The following is a 17,268-nucleotide window of genomic DNA, read 5'->3' on the forward strand; positions in this document are numbered from 1 at the left end:
AATCCCCCATTCCCTAGTCCCATTGCATGTAAATAACACTCAGTAGAGCCGACCTTCCCCTTATTCCCCCATTAAATGTCGTGCCCAGGTCCACCGCACCACACGTAGACAACTTTCGGACATCTTGCTAGTTATTCTTAATCTATGTCAGTTAAGGCCTCGTTTCCATTAATTATGACTCTTCGTTGCACCAGAATGTGATTATATGGCATCAGTAGTGAGTTTAGGACCTTTCCCATACCTCCTTCCATCTTCAATACCTCCTTCCATCTTCTTCCCCAACAATTACAACAACAACAGAGGAGATGGCGGCGGCGCGGGGGAGGATGCGTCCTCACACCGGCTCGATTAGCGCCATTGACCACGCGCTCCACGGGGTTACCACGGAGGGGCTGGCTGTCAGCTCCTCCTCAAGGGCGGAGCCTGGTAACCCCCCGCACCCAATCAGAAGGGCGGACCGATTCCATCTGGGGCGGCGCTAGCGAGCCGAGGGCGTGTCACTCCCCGCCGGATATACGTGGCGACTTAGCGGACGTGACGTCAGATGCGCCCCCAGCTGGAGAAAGAACGTTGCCTACGACCGCTGAGAGGAAGAGAACCCGCCTGTGAAAGAACGTTACCACCTCGAGCGCTGTGCAACCTTCCGCATCTCTGGACCGGACCGGGTCGACCCTGTCCTTGAGCCAAGAGTGCACCTTGAGCCATCGATACCCGCTGTCCTTTTCATCAACCCCCGTGTGAGTCAGCCTTGTCCCGTTTGCCTGTCGTCTGTTGGGGAATAATATAAGATTGTGTCTAAGTGCTTGTCTTTCTATGTTGTACCTCTCGTCCCTGTAATCTGACCTTCCGCACGAATATAATCTCCTCCGGAGGTCTTGAGAACCGTATCCCTGGTGTCTGTCATTATAATTCAGCCGTGTGTCTTCTTTTTCCTTATTGAGCCAGCGTGGCGCGGCTTCGTCAACGTTCGAGTACAATCGGGTAATTTGTGCGGACACGACGGCCATTCCGCTCGGCCCACCTTAACATCAAAGTCGTGTCTGTAACAATATATATATATATACATATATAAATATTGTTGCGGATATGGGATTTGCATCCATCCATATCCGCTTGCAAATATTCCCCTATTTCCTCAATACTTCCCAACTCTCCCCAATCCCCCATTCCCAAGTCCCATTTTCTGTAAACAACACTCTGTAGACCCGACCTCCCCCTATTTCCCCCATTAAATGTCGCACCCAGGTTCACCGCATCTCATGTAAGACAACTATACGACATCTTGCTAGTTATTCTTAGTCTATGTCAGTTAAGGATTCGTTTCCATTAATTCTGACGCTTCGTTGCACCAGAATGTGATTGTATGGCACCGTTAGGAAGTTTAGGACCTCCCAATACCTCCCCGCAGCTCTTCCTCACAGTTCAGCAACAACAACAACAACAACGAGCGCAGGGAGTGCGCGTCCTCACTCCGGCTTGGTTGGTAGGGGTGGTGGGAGGGCACCAGGCCTTCCCAACGAGCCGCCATCGGACATGTGCTCGACGGGGTTACCAAACAGGGGCTCCCTGTCGGCTCCTCGTCAAGGGCGGAGCCCGGTAACCCCCGCACCCAATGGAAGCGGCGGACCGGCCCCAGTGGGGCGGAACCAACCAGCCGAGGGCGTGTCACTCCCCGCTGAGCATGCGCAGTGAGAGGGAGGTGACGTCAGATGCGCGCTGAGCTTGGAGCAAGCAAGACGTCCCCTCCGAGCGCTGTGACACCTCCCTGCATCTTTTGGACCGTGCTTTATCCTGTCCCCGAGCCAAGGTGCACCTTGTGCTATCGACCTACCTGTCCCTTCCTGCCATCAATCCCTGTGTAAGTCTACCTTGTCCGTTTGTCCGTGGTCTGTCTGGGCTAAGATAAGACGGTATTTAAGTGCCCATCTCTTCTGTGTCTTTACCTCACTCTGCCTTGTAATCTACCCCCTTTTCTCCACCACTGTAATTATACCCTCCTCCGGAGGTCTTGAGAACTGTACCCCTTGCGTCGTTTCATCTATCCCAGTCGTCGTGTCCTTTCCATCATTGATTTAGCATAGCGCGATTTGGCCAACGTCTGGGTGAATCGGGTGAGTGTAAGGGAAGAAAAGGGGAGCAACTGTTCGGCCGCGGTAATACCACCGCTCGGTAAATAACATCCTAATCCGCGGTCCGTAACAATATATATATATATATATATATATATATATATATATATATATATATATATATATATATATATATACATGATCAAGGCACCTCCAACTTTAATGGTGAGCACCAGCCACAAATTATGTCTCACACGGTAAATACCGCATAACCCGCAAGGAACCAACAGCCTGTCTGCCACACAGACCATCGTTCCCACCAGTGCAAACCAAAACCAGGGGGTGCGGTGCGATCGGCGGGGATAATAATCAACGACATAACAGCGTGACGAGCGCTGTCCCGATCTCCTGTGGACCGAAGTCCTAGACCAAAGCGTCACCTCCGACCCAAAGGGTCTTCTGGAGGCCTCAGCCCGGCCACTCTGTCAACAGACAGAGATTTATTCATTGGTCCCCATTGGCTAAACATCAAGCAGAGCCACCAATCCAGATTTCGGGCTTATTGACCCACGTCAGGATGGCATACTGCAAAAAATCTAACCAATGAGGACCAAAATCGTCTATTAAGATGATCAAGGCACCTCCTAGCTTTAATGGTGAGCACCAGCCACGAATTATGTCTCACACGGTAAATACCGCATAACCCGCAAGGAACCAACAGTAAGACAGGCTGTGCCATTCGGTACACCAATCGAATAGACAAGGGCTTTTAAATGGATCGAGTCACAGCCACTCATTAGCGTCAATTGAGGGCACCGGCACTGATCGCCGGCATATTATCCATTTCATGTGTGCACAAAGCACCATGACGTCATTATTTACCACTTTATAAACGGCATCGGCGGTTATTTTTAAATCATTTTAATTTTTTTAATCGGTTGGAGTCAAATTTTGTAATCGGCCCTGCACCAATATGTATATATGTATATATGTGTATATGTGTGTGTGTGTATATATATTGTTGTGGATATGAGAATGTTTTTTTATTTTATTGTTGTGGTAAAATGTTGTTGTAAAAGGTTGTTGTAAAATATCACCCCTCCTCCCTCCGTTTGTGGTTGTATAAAGGTCAAAGGGCGTTCCCGTAGTTAGTCCATAAAACATACATGCAGGACACGATATATCTTTTTTGACAGTTATATCCTTATTATGTGTATTAGTGTAAGGCTGTGTCTTCCATTAATTGAAATACTCCATTGCACCAGTGAAAGAGATAGATTCCCTTCATTCCCACTCCCAACACTTCCATTCCCCCCTTTCCGTCAATTGCAATTCGCATTGCCAACTGCATGTTGGGCGGTTTTTCCCTTCATCCGCCATTGACCACGAGGCAGGGTTGGGGGAAGGAAGGCGGGTCCCCACCTCGTCAGAGAGGGGAGGAGTGAGCCAGCCCCACTCGACCAACCATGAACAAGGGGTTTGGCTTGAGAGGGCGGGGAGAGAACGTTTGGGGGAGGTTCGAAAAGGTTAAGGGGCGGGGCCTATATAACCCACGGCGGGGGCGTTTTTTTTTTTTTTTTTTTTTTTTTTTTTGTATACAAGATCGAGGCTCGTGAAAGAGCGAACATTAATCACACAGAAAGACAAACAGACACATAAAACAAATAACATCGGGAGCGGTAGACAAGATGGGGAGAGAGGGGGAAGGACACAAACACAACATTTGAGAGCAGGGACCGAGAGACATGGAGACATCGAGAGATCTGTGGGAGGGAGAGGGCTTTGGGGGGGAGGCATGTGAAGGGGGGGAGGCATGTGAAGGGGGGGGGGGGGTGGGAGAGGTATAAACATATGGACACTGCCAGGATTTCCAGGAAAGAAGTTGGAATTTCAAACAAGGTGGATCTGGGGTGAATTAGTGGGGGTAGAAAAGATCAAGGTTATGGATGGGGGAAGATAAGAGATGGTGGTGAACAGCTGCTTTAAAGACCTGGAGGGAGGAGAGGGATTGAAGGGAGTGTGGGAGTTTGTTCCACAGGTGGGAGAAAAGAGGAATGAAAGAGTGAAGGTGAGCACTTTGAGTGCTCACCAGAGGAGATGCACTTTGAGTCGGTTGCCAGAGGAGTTGGTCGTCAGAGGAGGGTCAGTGGTTGCGTTGGTTGCGGTGGTAAGAAGTCGGTGGTGAGAAGTGGTGGCGTCGAGTGGTCAGTGGTTGCGTTGGTTGCGTTGAGTTGTCGATGGTGAGGAGACACCAGGGCCAAGAGAGAGAAGGTGCCAAGGGCCATTACCAGCAGTTGCGCCAGAGACGGCAGACGCGCCCTGAGCTGAGCCAGAGAGCAGCTTTGGCTCCACAAGCAGCGTTGACTCCACCAGGCAGCTTCAACCCGTTACCCCGCGGGGACCAAATAGCGGTGGCATCGGTGGCCGTCGAGGTCCAGCCGACGTCCCGTGCGGGATCAAGCCCGAACCATCTGCCCCAGCTGAACCTTCCCATTCCTCCTTCCAACATTCATTCCATTCCATCCTTCTTGTATACGTGAGTTTGTTTTGTTTGTTCTGTCCCTGGGTATTTAATTAAGTCTGTAGGTAAGCTAATAATTGCACTGTGTCTCTGATCCTTCTGTATATTATTTTATTATCTTTCCTTCTCCTTGGTTACTTTGAGCATGTAAATAGTAGGAATAAATTTAGTGGTATTTCCAACCTTTCTGTCTTCTTCTTCTCCTTCTTCACATCCATGTCGCCTTTGTCTTTTCCCTATTGACTAGCTACGGTGCGATCCGGCCAACGTCTGGGTGAATCGGGGATCCTGTAACGGTCGCGGTTAAATACACCACCGCTCGGTCATCATAACATCTAAACCGCGATCTGTAACAATTGGTGTCAGGAGTGGGATTCGGGGCCCGAACCAAATTTAAAAAAAAAAAACATCAACAACAAAAAAAATTGGTCAAAATTTGGAGCGGCCGAAATTTGTTTTGTTTTACAAAACCTGAACTTTGAAATCGCGCCATGGCTGGTCAAGGCGACGGGATGCCGGTGGGAGAGATAGAGGGGTTAGGAGTAACCCAGGATCAAATGGAGGGGAGCGATGAGGAGGCGGTTGAGGGTGTATCAGGTGCACAAGATGGCGTCCTCGCGCACATGGTTGTTGCGGCACCAAATTTAGCCGCGCCCATGGTCGCGGTAGCCGAACCCGAGATGCCAATGGATTTGAACCTGTTTATGAAACAGATGATGGCCTTTATGGTAAAAACAGACGATAATTTCAAAGGGATGGAAAACAGGATAGGGGGCCAAATGGGGGTAATGAGGGACGAAGCGAGGGGTACCGGTGAGGGATTAAAACATGGGTTAACGGGGGTGGAAAATAGAATGGCTGCCCAGGAGAATCAGTTAGAGGGGGTGAAAAATGGGTTAATGGGATTAGAAAATAGGATGGAGGACAAATTGCGGGAGATAGGGGAGCAATCCGCCCGAGAAATTAAACAAATGGGAGAGCAGATAGAGGAGGTAAAAATCGGGGTAGAAACCAAATTGGATGCTCAGAGGGATGAATTGGGACAGATGAGGGTGGCATCTACAAAAGAAAGGGAGGAGATGAAGGAGGAGATACGACGAGGTGTGGGTGAGGAGGTCTCGGGGCTACGCGAGGAGGTAAAGTGAGGTGAAAAGCGTATGGAGAAAGAGGTGAGGAATAATACGGCTAGGTTACAAGGGGGAATAGAAGATCTGACGAAGGGAGTAGAACAGCTGAGAGTCGGACAAAGGGAACTAGCGGACCAAGTGGAAAAGAACACTGCAATCATCGGGGGTTTGAAAGCGACACAAAAGGACATTAAAAACGAATTAATAGCAACACAAAAGGAATGTCAGATGGTACATGAGGGGTTGACGAAGAAGTTGGAGGAGGTGACAGAAGTGATGGAGACGAAGGACCGAGAGGTGAGGACGCACATCGAAACGGTTAAGGTGGCGTTAGAGGAAGAGATAGAGGGGGCGCACCGGGAGATGAAGGAGGTAAAGGAAAAATTAGAGGAGGTGGAAGAGGGGGTGAGTGAAATTAAGAAGAGATGGAGGGAAACTAAGAGGGAGATAAAGGAGGAAGTCATGGAATATGTACAAGGTCTGTGTTCAAATCATGATGAGGTGCTCACTAACCAAATGAAAAGTTTGCAGGTGGCAGAGGAGGCGCGACGACGAGGGACGGAGGTGAGTGGCAATGTATATGATGTGAGGGGAGATTCAGTCGGCTTGGGGGGTGGTGTAGACCCGGGTGTTCGTGAGGGACCAATGGTAAGATGTATGACTGGTCCGGAGTGGATGGACAGGGGAGGTGTGCAAGGAGGTTTGGCTATGGGGAGTGAGGGGGGTGCTGGTGAGCAAGGATGTGGGGGTATGGCGTGGGTAGCGGGTTGCGGAGGGGCGACCCAGGCATCGACACCAGGAGGGGTAGTGTTTGGAGGGACGGGGGACGCGCGGGAGCCCCCCGGGAATAACGTACTGTGGGAGCCCGAACGGGTTGGTCCCGCGTTGATCCCGCAAGGAGTGACGCGCGGGGTCCGACCTTCGGGCGCCCACAAGGTCCCACTCGCGCCGTATGACGGCAAGAGTGATTTGAGGGCGTACCTGGCGCAGTTAGAGTACGTGTGTAAAGGCAACGGTTGGAATCCGGACGAAGGTGGAGTACACCTGGTGGGGGCACTGCGCGGTGCGGCGGCGGAGGTGCTGACGGCTTTACCACCGGGTGCTCTCACCCTGCCAGCTCTCCGTGCGGCATTAATTAATCGGTTCGGCATTGAACAGCAAAGCGAGCTTGTTAAAGCCCAACTTGCGCAGCGAAAACGCAAGCCCCAGGAGACCATCGGGGAACTTGCTCACGATATTCGCCGCGCGGTCGGGATTGCACACGCGGACATGGCAGCGAGTTCCCAGGAAAGCCTGGCGCTGGATCACTTTATTCAGGCCCTTCCGGATCTGGAGCTCCGGCAACAGCTCGCCATGTGGCGCCCGCAAACCATGAGTCAGGCGGCCGACGCTGCAGCCCGTTGGGAAGCAGCGAGGCCCCTGGCCCGGGGAGGCGAGCGCCACGCAGTGGCGGTGCGTCAGATGGGGCCCGTGATGGGGGGTGGCCCCCCAAGGGGGCCCGCCCCCGACGGGGGCCCTGACCTGGAGAGCATGGTCCAGAGGTTAGTGGATCGGCGCCTGGCGGGACCTGGACCATGGCAGGCGGCCCCAGCGGTGGCACCCGGTAGTCCCCGACAGAGTACCCCAATTCGGACATACAGGGGGGGGGGGGGAATTTGGAATACCGGAGGCAAGCACCTTACCAGGTGAGGTGCTATAATTGTGCTCGGATGGGTCACCGTGCATGGGAGTGTCGAGCTCCGCGCCGGGACGTTTCCCGCCAACCGATGCCCTCAACTCCGCCCCGTATAGATCGGCCTAGCCGACCTCAGACACCCCCCCCCCCCCCCGCCAGGGCCCGGGAAACTAGAACGTGCTGGGCATGCAGGGCGGTGTTCGGCAGTAGGGGATGGGGAGAAGCCCTCGTTGACGCGACAGGTCATTCATTGTGGCCGAATTGGGACGGGTAGTTTGACAATTCGGTGCAAAATTGCCGGCGTGGGGGTAGACGCCGTGGTGGATACGGGAGCCAGCGCCACGATCATCAGCCCCGTGGTCCTTAATTCGAGTGCAGACGGCTGGGGTAAAATCCAGCGTCTGGAAAATCATAGTTTGCAGTTGGCTACCGGGGCAACGGCTCCGATCATAGGGCGTGGTTTTGTGACCCTCAAGTTGGGATCGGTAAAGCAAGAGATAGAGGTTTGGGTGGCGGAGGTGTGCGACCCATGCTTAATAGGGTTGGATTTGTTGACTGCCAGCGGTTGTAAAATAGACTTGAGTCGGGGGATCCTGCGATGGGGAGTGGAGGAGCTACCATTGGAGGGGGTGAGCACGGCCGAGAGGGTGGAGCTGCAGGCTCCTGAGGCCGTGACCATCCCTCCAGGGGCCGAGGCCATCGTGCCGGCCCGATGGTCAGCTCGCCCGACATGGCAGGAATCCTGCGGCCTGGTCGAACCGGTGGCAGCGCTATCCATACCTGGTTTAATCGTGGGCCGTACCCTTGTAAAAACGGACGGGCCGGTGGTGGCCGTCCGAGTAATTAATATTAGCACAGAACCACGCACTATAGTGAGGGGCGCGAAGGTAGCTGGCTGCACCCCAGTTAGAGAAGTCGTGTCAGTGAGGGGCGAGAACGTCCAGCCGAGCCGGCCCCAGGGGGAGCCTTCAATAAGTTCTAGGAATTGGCCCGATCCCATTTGCGAGATGGTAAATCGTAGTAGTGTAGAGTTGGGAGGTACCCAGAGGGAGGCCTTACACAAACTGGTTGGGTCCCATTTGGACCTCTTCTCCTTGTCCACCGAGGATATTGGACGTACGGGCCTGGTGAAACATCAGATCCACACCGGTGAGGCCCGGCCTATTCGTCAGGCCGCCCGACGGCTCCCTTGGAGCAAGAGGGCGGAAGCTGACGAGCAGGTTGAAAAAATGCTCGACGCAGGTGTGATCGAGCCCTCGGGAAGTCCTTGGATGTCACCTGTTGTGCTGGTCAAAAAGAAGGATGGGACCACGCGGTTCTGCGTGGACTATCGCCAGCTAAACAACGTGACACTCAAGGACTCATATCCCCTGCCAAGAATTGATGACACCCTCGATGCCGTTGCGGGCTCAAATTGGTTCTCGACTTTGGACCTCAAGAGTGGGTATTGGCAGGTGGAAATGGATAGGGCAGGGAAGGAGAAAACGGCATTTTCCACAGGTAAGGGACTGTATCAGTTTACTGTGATGCCGTTTGGTTTGTGTAACGCCCCCGCCACCTTTGAAAGATTGATGGAGCATGTACTAGGCGGCATGCCATGGCAATCATGCCTGGTGTACCTGGATGACGTCCTAGTACATGCCAAAACGTTCCCCCAGGCAGTAACTAATTTGGACCAGGTGTTCGGGTGCCTCAGACAGGCAGGGTTGAAGCTGAACCCGAGTAAGTGCACTTTGTTTGCAAGAGAGGTGGCCTATCTAGGTCCCGTGATCGGCCGCGAGGGGGTAAAAACGGACCCAGACAAAATTAAAGCGGTAGAGGAGTGGCCCGCACCACGTACCATCAAGGAGGTGCGGGGATTTTTGGGACTCTGCTCCTACTACCGGCGCTTTGTGGCGAAATTTGCGGAGTTGGCCCGTCCCCTCCACCGGCTTACGGAGAAGGGGACGCGATTTAATTGGACACGGGAGTGCCACGAGGCCTTCCAAAAATTGAAGGGGTGTCTAACATCCGCACCCCTTCTAGCTTACCCCACTAGTGACGGGGCATTTACCCTGGACACAGATGCGAGCCAGGAAGGATTGGGCGCAGTTTTGTCTCAGACACAGGAGGGCGTGGAGAGAGTGATTGGTTACTATAGTCGGGCCTTAAGTAGGCCCGAGCGAAATTATTGCGTCACTCGCAAAGAGTTATTGGCCATGCTGGCTGCCATGAACCATTTCCACCCGTACCTGTACGGGCGGAAATTTTTGGTTAGAAATGACCATTCCTCCTTGCAATGGCTCCTTCGGTTCAAGGAACCGGAGGGCCAAATTGCAAGGTGGTTGGAAAAGTTGCAGCAGTACGATTTTGATGTGGCCCATGGTAATGCGGACGCACTCTCTCGGCGTCCTTGTCTGGGGGAAAACTGTAAATTTTGTGCGAGACACGAGGAGAGGGAGCAATTGGGCGATTCCGCCCCGATTCTCGTCGTCCGGGCAACCCGGGTGAGAGGGCCAATTTTGCCACTAACCGCGGACGAGGAATTTGGGGAGTTGGCTTGGAGCACGGCCCAGCAGGAGGATCCTGTTCTGGGGCCGGTGTTCCAATGGGTCAAATTGGGGCAAAGACCAAAGGGGGAAGAGGTCACCCCCCTCGGGGCGCAAACAAAGGCGTATTGGGCTCAGTGGCAGACCCTGGAATTGAAAGGCAACATCTTGTATCGCAAGTGGGTGGAGGTTCCCTCTGATAGAACTTCCTGGCTGGTGATAGTCCCTGACAAATTCAAGAACGTCATATTGCAACAGGTGCATGGTACCTGCTCCGGCGGCCATTTGGGCAGGACAAAGACAATATCTCGGGTCCGCCGGAGGTTCTATTGGGTGAATATGGGGTGCGACATACAGGACTGGTGTCGGAGATGCGACGCCTGTTCTGCCAAAAAGGGACCAGCACGGAGGATGAGGGCCCCCCTTCAATTACATCAGGTGGGGGCCCCCCTTGAGCGGGTGGCTATGGATATTCTAGGACCGCTGCCCCGCACCCGCCAAGGTAATAAGTATATCCTCGTTGTAATGGACTATTTCACCAAGTGGCCGGAGGCCTATGCCCTCCCCAACCAAGAAGCAGGGGTGGTAGCACAGGCCTTCGTAGAAGGATTTGTATGTCGGCACGGGATTCCACAGGAGCTGCACACCGATCAGGGTCGAAATTTTGAAAGTCAATTACTAAAAGATGTGTGCAGACTCCTGTCAATTCGAAAAACCAGGACCACGCCCTTGCGGCCACAATCTGACGGGATGGTGGAAAGGTTCAATCGAACATTGATCCAACAACTGGCATTGTTCACCACCACCCGTCAGGATGACTGGGACGAACATCTCCCGTACCTGTTGATGGCCGACCGAACTAGCCAGCACGGGGCCACCGCATGCAGTCCAGCGTTGCTTATGTATGGGCGGGAGTTACGGGCTCCCGCCGACTTGCTATGCGATCCCGTGCCAGACACCACGGATACACCGCCGAGGGAGGGTTACGCACGTCACCTGGAGGAAGGCATGGAGCGGGTCCATGCCTTCGCCCGCCGCCAGCTCCATCTGGCGGGGGCCAAGATGAAGCGCAGGTACGACGACCGGAGCCAGGGGAGTCAATACGCTCCGGGGATGAAGATTTGGTTCTTTAATCCCCGGAGGCGGAAGGGAAGGTGCCCAAAACTCACCTCCCCCTGGCAAGGCCCAGGAGTCGTCCTGTCGCAAATCTGTGACGTGGTCATTAAGATCAAAATGGGGCCACGGACCCCCCCTCGGATCGTCCATGCCGACCGGATAAGACCTTATGCCGGCGAGCAGGCGCCCTCATGGATCGCCTCGGCTCTAGATGCCGAGGCAGGACCCAGTACCTCTTGCGACGGGGGCTCGTAGCGTCAGAGGACTGGGGGTATGGTAGTGAGAGATACCCCGATGTGGTGGGATGGCAACTCTGTCATCCCTCACGAGTGGGGCAAATGCGCTATAGTTTATGGGGTGTATGGCAGTGAAAACTAGCCCGGGTGGGTTAGGTTATATTGATAGGGATCTAGCGAAGATGACATTAGGTGACGTTAAGGTTAGTTAGTGACTGATACCTGTAGTGGGGACGCAGGTAGTTTAGTGTGGATGATAATGACGTGGGAGCGCAATAGTTTAAAGGGACGACTGGGAAGCGCAAGTTTCAGAGGGGAGTAGTTAGCTGAGATGATGCCGTGTGTTTGAGGATTGAACAGGTGTGATTGCACAGGTGTGCAACTGAACAGGTGTGTGGAGCAGTGTATGAGGGAGTAGTGGTGATTGTGTGTTGTGTTGACCAACTGGTCCAGGAAGAGGAGGAGGGTGCAGGTGGCACCAGGTAGGATTGCACAGGTGTGCAACGACAGGTGAATGAAGGACAGGTGTATGGAATAAATGGTATGGAGTATTGGAATGGATGGTCGTGGAGTGAGTATGGTGGAAATTGTGGAGTGGAGTGGATGGTGCGAAGGTGTGAATGGGGGAAGAGTGGACCCCCATCACGGATACCCGGGGCGGGTAGTGTAAGTGTTAGGTAGAGGGTACAGGTAAATTGTGGTTGGATATTGGCATCTGTGGTGCGAGGTGAAAGAATGGTATTTGGATGGGTGCATTAGTGTTGTGGAAATGGCTGGGCGTGTAGCCTGTTAGTGTGTGTAGTTGGTTTGGGCACTCCACCACTGTGAGGATGTCGGCCAGGTGAGGCCGCAGGTGGGCTCTGGGAGCCGGTAGTTGTGGATGGGGCCCGAGGATCCGGAGGACGGACCCGGGTAGCCCAGTGCCAGAGGGCACCAGGGGGTGACAGAGCCAGGAGAGGGCCTGCCCCAGTTAGTTAGGTTAGGGTGAGGAGCTAGGTAAGCTCGGGTGGCAACTGCAGTGGTGGAGGTGTGCAGGTGGGTAGACCTGCTGGGAGAGCTACACGTCGCAGCCCAGAAATTGTGCGAGGCACCGGGAGATGAATCGGGGGAGTGAGACCCCAAATTGAGAAGCACCACAGTTTGGTCAATGGGAATTGGTTTTTAGAACCCATAGTGTAAGTTGGCCAATGGATTGGCAGGGAGAGACCCCGGGTAGTGTAAAGTGTGTTAAAATCATTTAGAAAGTAGTTAGGATGAAGTCTCCTCGCACCATCTGCATCCACTCACCTGAGGTGACAGGTACTCCGCACCATGCCATGTTTTATTATTTTTACTGTGCAAATGTTTGGATTGTGAGACGCATCATGACGTGGGTGTGACATTGTGCGTAATTCCATCTCTGCCTCCTTATGAGGATTGATGACGAATTGGGTGATGGCAAATTTTGGTTAGAGGGATTGTGGTGACGAATTTGGTATAGGGGAAATATGGGGAAGACGTGACAGTAGTGACGAATTTGTAAAGGTGTAGATTTTTGTACATATGGGGTAAGGGCAAGGGTAGGGTAGGTGACAGGGGGGTGACGTACGGTAGGGACGAGCTTTCTCACTTCGCCCTCCGTACGCATTTCGCCTTGCATTGCCTTATTGATGTGTACCCTTGTGACCTTACCCCTCGCTCAATTGTCTTTCCCCTTTTGTCTCCCACATGACCTGTGCGCCATTGGGTGCCGAGGGGAGCGTGCGTGGGTCGGCCATTGTGCGCCCGAAATTCCCAGAACCAGCTGTCTGCATCGATGCACCACATTATGGACCACATGTCTGTGGCCGAGCACCACCTATGGACCCCATGGGTTGGGGCATGGCCCCTCTGCTGGCACCGGCCATGAGGGCCCGAAATCTTGCTGGCGGACCTTGGCCACAGGGCACCGATGCCCCACAGGTGAACCACACTAGTCGGCCCCTGTGGGCCATAAATAAAATAAAAACGGACACGTTAGGTGCATTCTTTTATTGCAAATAGGCCGCCAGCAAGGGAAGATGACAACACCAGGAAAATAATAATAACCAGCAGAGGGAGCCGAAGAGCAAGAGACCACCTGCAGGGTTAGGGGTTGTTGAATTTATTTTATTGTTGAACATTGATGAACAATGGTGACTGCACCGATTGGTGCTTGGGTGTGTATTGGTGCGTTTTTGGGTGCTTTAATGGTGCGTCGATGCAGAGCAGATTGTCTCCCCCCCAGAAAGAACAATCACAGGTCCTGGGTTAGTTTTGTAAATAAAAATAGCGTCATTGTAAATAATGCTTCCCACCGTCAGTGTCTAGTTTGAAGACCATTCCGCAATTCGGTTAACTGTGGGCGTAAGTCTGTTAGGCAGGGTGCAATGGAGCAGCGGGACACATTTATTTATGTTTTAAAACTGTCGCACTCAAGGTCAGGTTAAAAGTAGAGGGAACTACACCTACGTGCCACACTAAGGTAAAAGTTATAGGCCCGGGACGTGCCTAAGGGGAGGAGGGTGCAGTGTTGTGGATATGAGAATGTTTTTTTATTTTATTGTTGTGGTAAAATGTTGTTGTAAAAGGTTGTTGTAAAATATCACCCCTCCTCCCTCCGTTTGTGGTTGTATAAAGGTCAAAGGGCGTTCCCGTAGTTAGTCCATAAAACATACATGCAGGACACGATATATCTTTTTTGACAGTTATATCCTTATTATGTGTATTAGTGTAAGGCTGTGTCTTCCATTAATTGAAATACTCCATTGCACCAGTGAAAGAGATAGATTCCCTTCATTCCCACTCCCAACACTTCCATTCCCCCCTTTCCGTCAATTGCAATTCGCATTGCCAACTGCATGTTGGGCGGTTTTCCCTTCATCCGCCATTGACCACGAGGCAGGGTTGGGGGAAGGAAGGCGGGTCCCCACCTCGTCAGAGAGGGGAGGAGTGAGCCAGCCCCACTCGACCAACCATGAACAAGGGGTTTGGCTTGAGAGGGCGGGGAGAGAACGTTTGGGGGAGGTTCGAAAAGGTTAAGGAGCGGGGCCTATATAACCCACGGCGGGGGTGTTCCCAGAGGAGATGCACTTTGAGTCGGTTGCCGGAGGAGTTGGTCGTCAGAGGAGGGTCAGTGGTTGCGTTGGTTGCGGTGGTAAGAAGTCGGTGGTGAGAAGTGGTGGCGTCGAGTGGTCAGTGGTTGCGTTGGTTGCGTTGAGTTGTCGATGGTGAGGAGACACCAGGGCCAAGAGAGAGAAGGTGCCAAGGGCCATTACCAGCAGTTGCGCCAGAGACGGCAGACGCGCCCTGAGCTGAGGCAGAGAAGCAGCTTTGGCTCCACAAGCAGCGTTGACTCCACCAGGCAGCTTCAACCCGTTACCCCGCGGGGACCAAATAGCGGTGGCATCGGTGGCCGTCGAGGTCCAGCCGACGTCCCGTGCGGGATCAAGCCCGAACCATCTGCCCCAGCTGAACCTTCCCATTCCTCCTTCCAACATTCATTCCATTCCATCCTTCTTGTATACGTGAGTTTGTTTTGTTTGTTCTGTCCCTGGGTATTTAATTAAGTCTGTAGGTAAGCTAATAATTGCACTGTGTCTCTGATCCTTCTGTATATTATTTTATTATCTTTCCTTCTCCTTGGTTACTTTGAGCATGTAAATAGTAGGAATAAATTTAGTGGTATTTCCAACCTTTCTGTCTTCTTCTTCTCCTTCTTCACATCCGTGTCGCCTTTGTCTTTTCCCTATTGACTAGCTACGGTGCGATCCGGCCAACGTCTGGGTGAATCGGGTGAGTCGGGGATCCTGTAACGGTCGCGGTTAAATACACCACCGCTCGGTCATCATAACATCTAAACCGCGATCTGTAACAATATATACAGACTTGGCATTTAATATGGAATATTTTTTTTTGTGGGGGTGAACTTACTTTTCAAGATGTCTTAGAACCAAAGGTTCATTGGAATTATGTTGAAATTATTCTAGATTTTGTTAATGTGACCTTTAAAAGAAACAAAAACCACATTTGACATTTCAAAACAAATAAATTGATCCTTGAAAGTGATGTAAACTGATATTGAACTCAATTCATGGACAGTACTGTGTTATTCTGTACGTTTTCCAGAAGTATCTCTTTATTTTGCACATTAGCCCAATTTTTTTTAACAAAAACAAAAGTTAAATTACGAATGGGATTACGGACAGTAAAATTACAGTTCAGTACTTCGTGTAACCCCCACAAGCATTCAGGAGAGCACGTACACGTTGAGGCATGCTGTTCACGAGATTTGCCAAGGTTTGGATAGGAATCGCTTGCCATGCAGTGACAATAGCCTGCTGCAATTCACGCACAGAGGTCGGCTGCTGGTCCAAGTGGTCGATTTGACGCGTTAATTCTGCCCAAAAGTTCTCTATCGGATTCATATCCGGGGACATGGCAGGCCACTCCATATGCTCGACACCACGGTCAGCAAGAAAGTGTTGGATAATGGGAGCACGATGAGGCCGTGCATTGTCATCTTGGAAAACAAAGTTTCCTCGAAAGGCTGCACGAGCAAATGGAAGCAATGTTTCTTACAGAATGGCCCTGTACTTGAACTGGTTCAGGTTTCCATTCAGAACAACCAGGTCAGTTTTGCCCCCTGCATCACAAGCAGCCCAAATGGTCACCCCACCACCTCCAGCTTGGACTCTTGGCACTATACAATCTTTGTTGTGGGCTTCATGCACTTGTCTGCGCACTCGGACGCGGCCATCTTGACGATGGACCAGAAATCTAGACTCGTCACTGAAGATCACGTGATTCCAGTATCCTGGCTGCCATTGACGGTACTCTCTGGCCCACTGCAATCGGCGCTGGCGGTGTTGTCTGGTCAGGCGTGGCTTTCTCAGGGGACGCCTGGCATGATAGCCTGCTTGAACCAGTCGTTGGTTGACTAGCCTTCTGGATACAGGCACATTTGTCAGTTGCTGCCACTCAGCCCTAATCCGATTAGCTGACTTGGTACGGCCATTGCGGACTAACCGGTGCAGCTGGCGATCATCCCTCCTTGTGGTTCTGCGGGGATGTCCTGGCCTCGGTATTGGAGTAGGGACACCCCTCTGAGCATTTCGTTTCAGGATCTTTGACATCTGACCTTGAGTGATGCCATACTGCCGAGCAATAGCACGCTCTTTCATGCCGTAATTTCGTAAAGCCACCACTCCATGACAAACAGCATTGTCGAGTTGACGGACCATCTCCAGAGGAAGCGGCAATAACTTTTGGAGACGTGCAGCAGTTGTTTTCCAGAACACAACAACCCTTGTTGAAAGGTTGCAACCTTGTTGAACGCAACAACCCGACTGTGAAACCAATCGTCAAATGCACCTGTCCGTACATTTTGCCACGCCACCTGTGATATAATCCTGTTGTTGACTTCTTGCTGCGACAGACAATCAGTGACATGGTTCTTTCAACAAATAAATCACCAAAGTGTAAAAGAAACTCACCAGATTGATATACTGAGTTAAGAAAGTAAACCCAAGTCAAGAAAAAAAAATATTCCATATTAAATGCCAAGTCTGTGTATGTATGTATATATGTATATATGTATATATGTATATATGTATATATGTATATATGTATATATGTATATATGTATATATGTATATATGTATATATATATATATATATATATATATATATATATATATATATATATATATATATATATATATATATTGTTGCGGATATGGGATTTGGCCTCTATCCATATCCGCTTGTAAATATTCCCCTATTTCCCCAATACTCCCCAACTATCCCCAATCCCCCATTCCCTAGTCCCATTGCCTGTAAATAACACTCTGTAGAACCGACCTTCCCCTTTTTCCCCCATTAAATGTCGTGCCCAGGTCCACCGCATCTCACGTAGACAACTTTCGGACATCTTGCTAGTTATTCTTAGTCTATGTCAGTTAAGGACTCGTTTCCATTAATTCTGACTCTTCGTTGCA

The 17,268-nt window shown here is 51.6% G+C and overlaps 2 protein-coding genes across 2 annotated transcripts in view; one reads left to right on the plus strand and one right to left on the minus strand.

The window, feature by feature from the left end:
* LOC137432389 (uncharacterized) overlaps positions 1–17,268 on the minus strand; it is a 71,855-nt gene that overhangs the window by 48,987 nt on the left and 5,600 nt on the right. The window lies entirely within an intron of this gene.
* PPTC7 (protein phosphatase targeting COQ7) overlaps positions 1–17,268 on the plus strand; it is a 128,689-nt gene that overhangs the window by 858 nt on the left and 110,563 nt on the right. The window lies entirely within an intron of this gene.

This window comes from Myxine glutinosa, chromosome 8 (assembly GCF_964187855.1).
Source record: "Myxine glutinosa chromosome 8, kmMyxGlut1.1, whole genome shotgun sequence".
Taxonomy (NCBI): Eukaryota; Metazoa; Chordata; class Myxini; order Myxiniformes; family Myxinidae; genus Myxine; species Myxine glutinosa.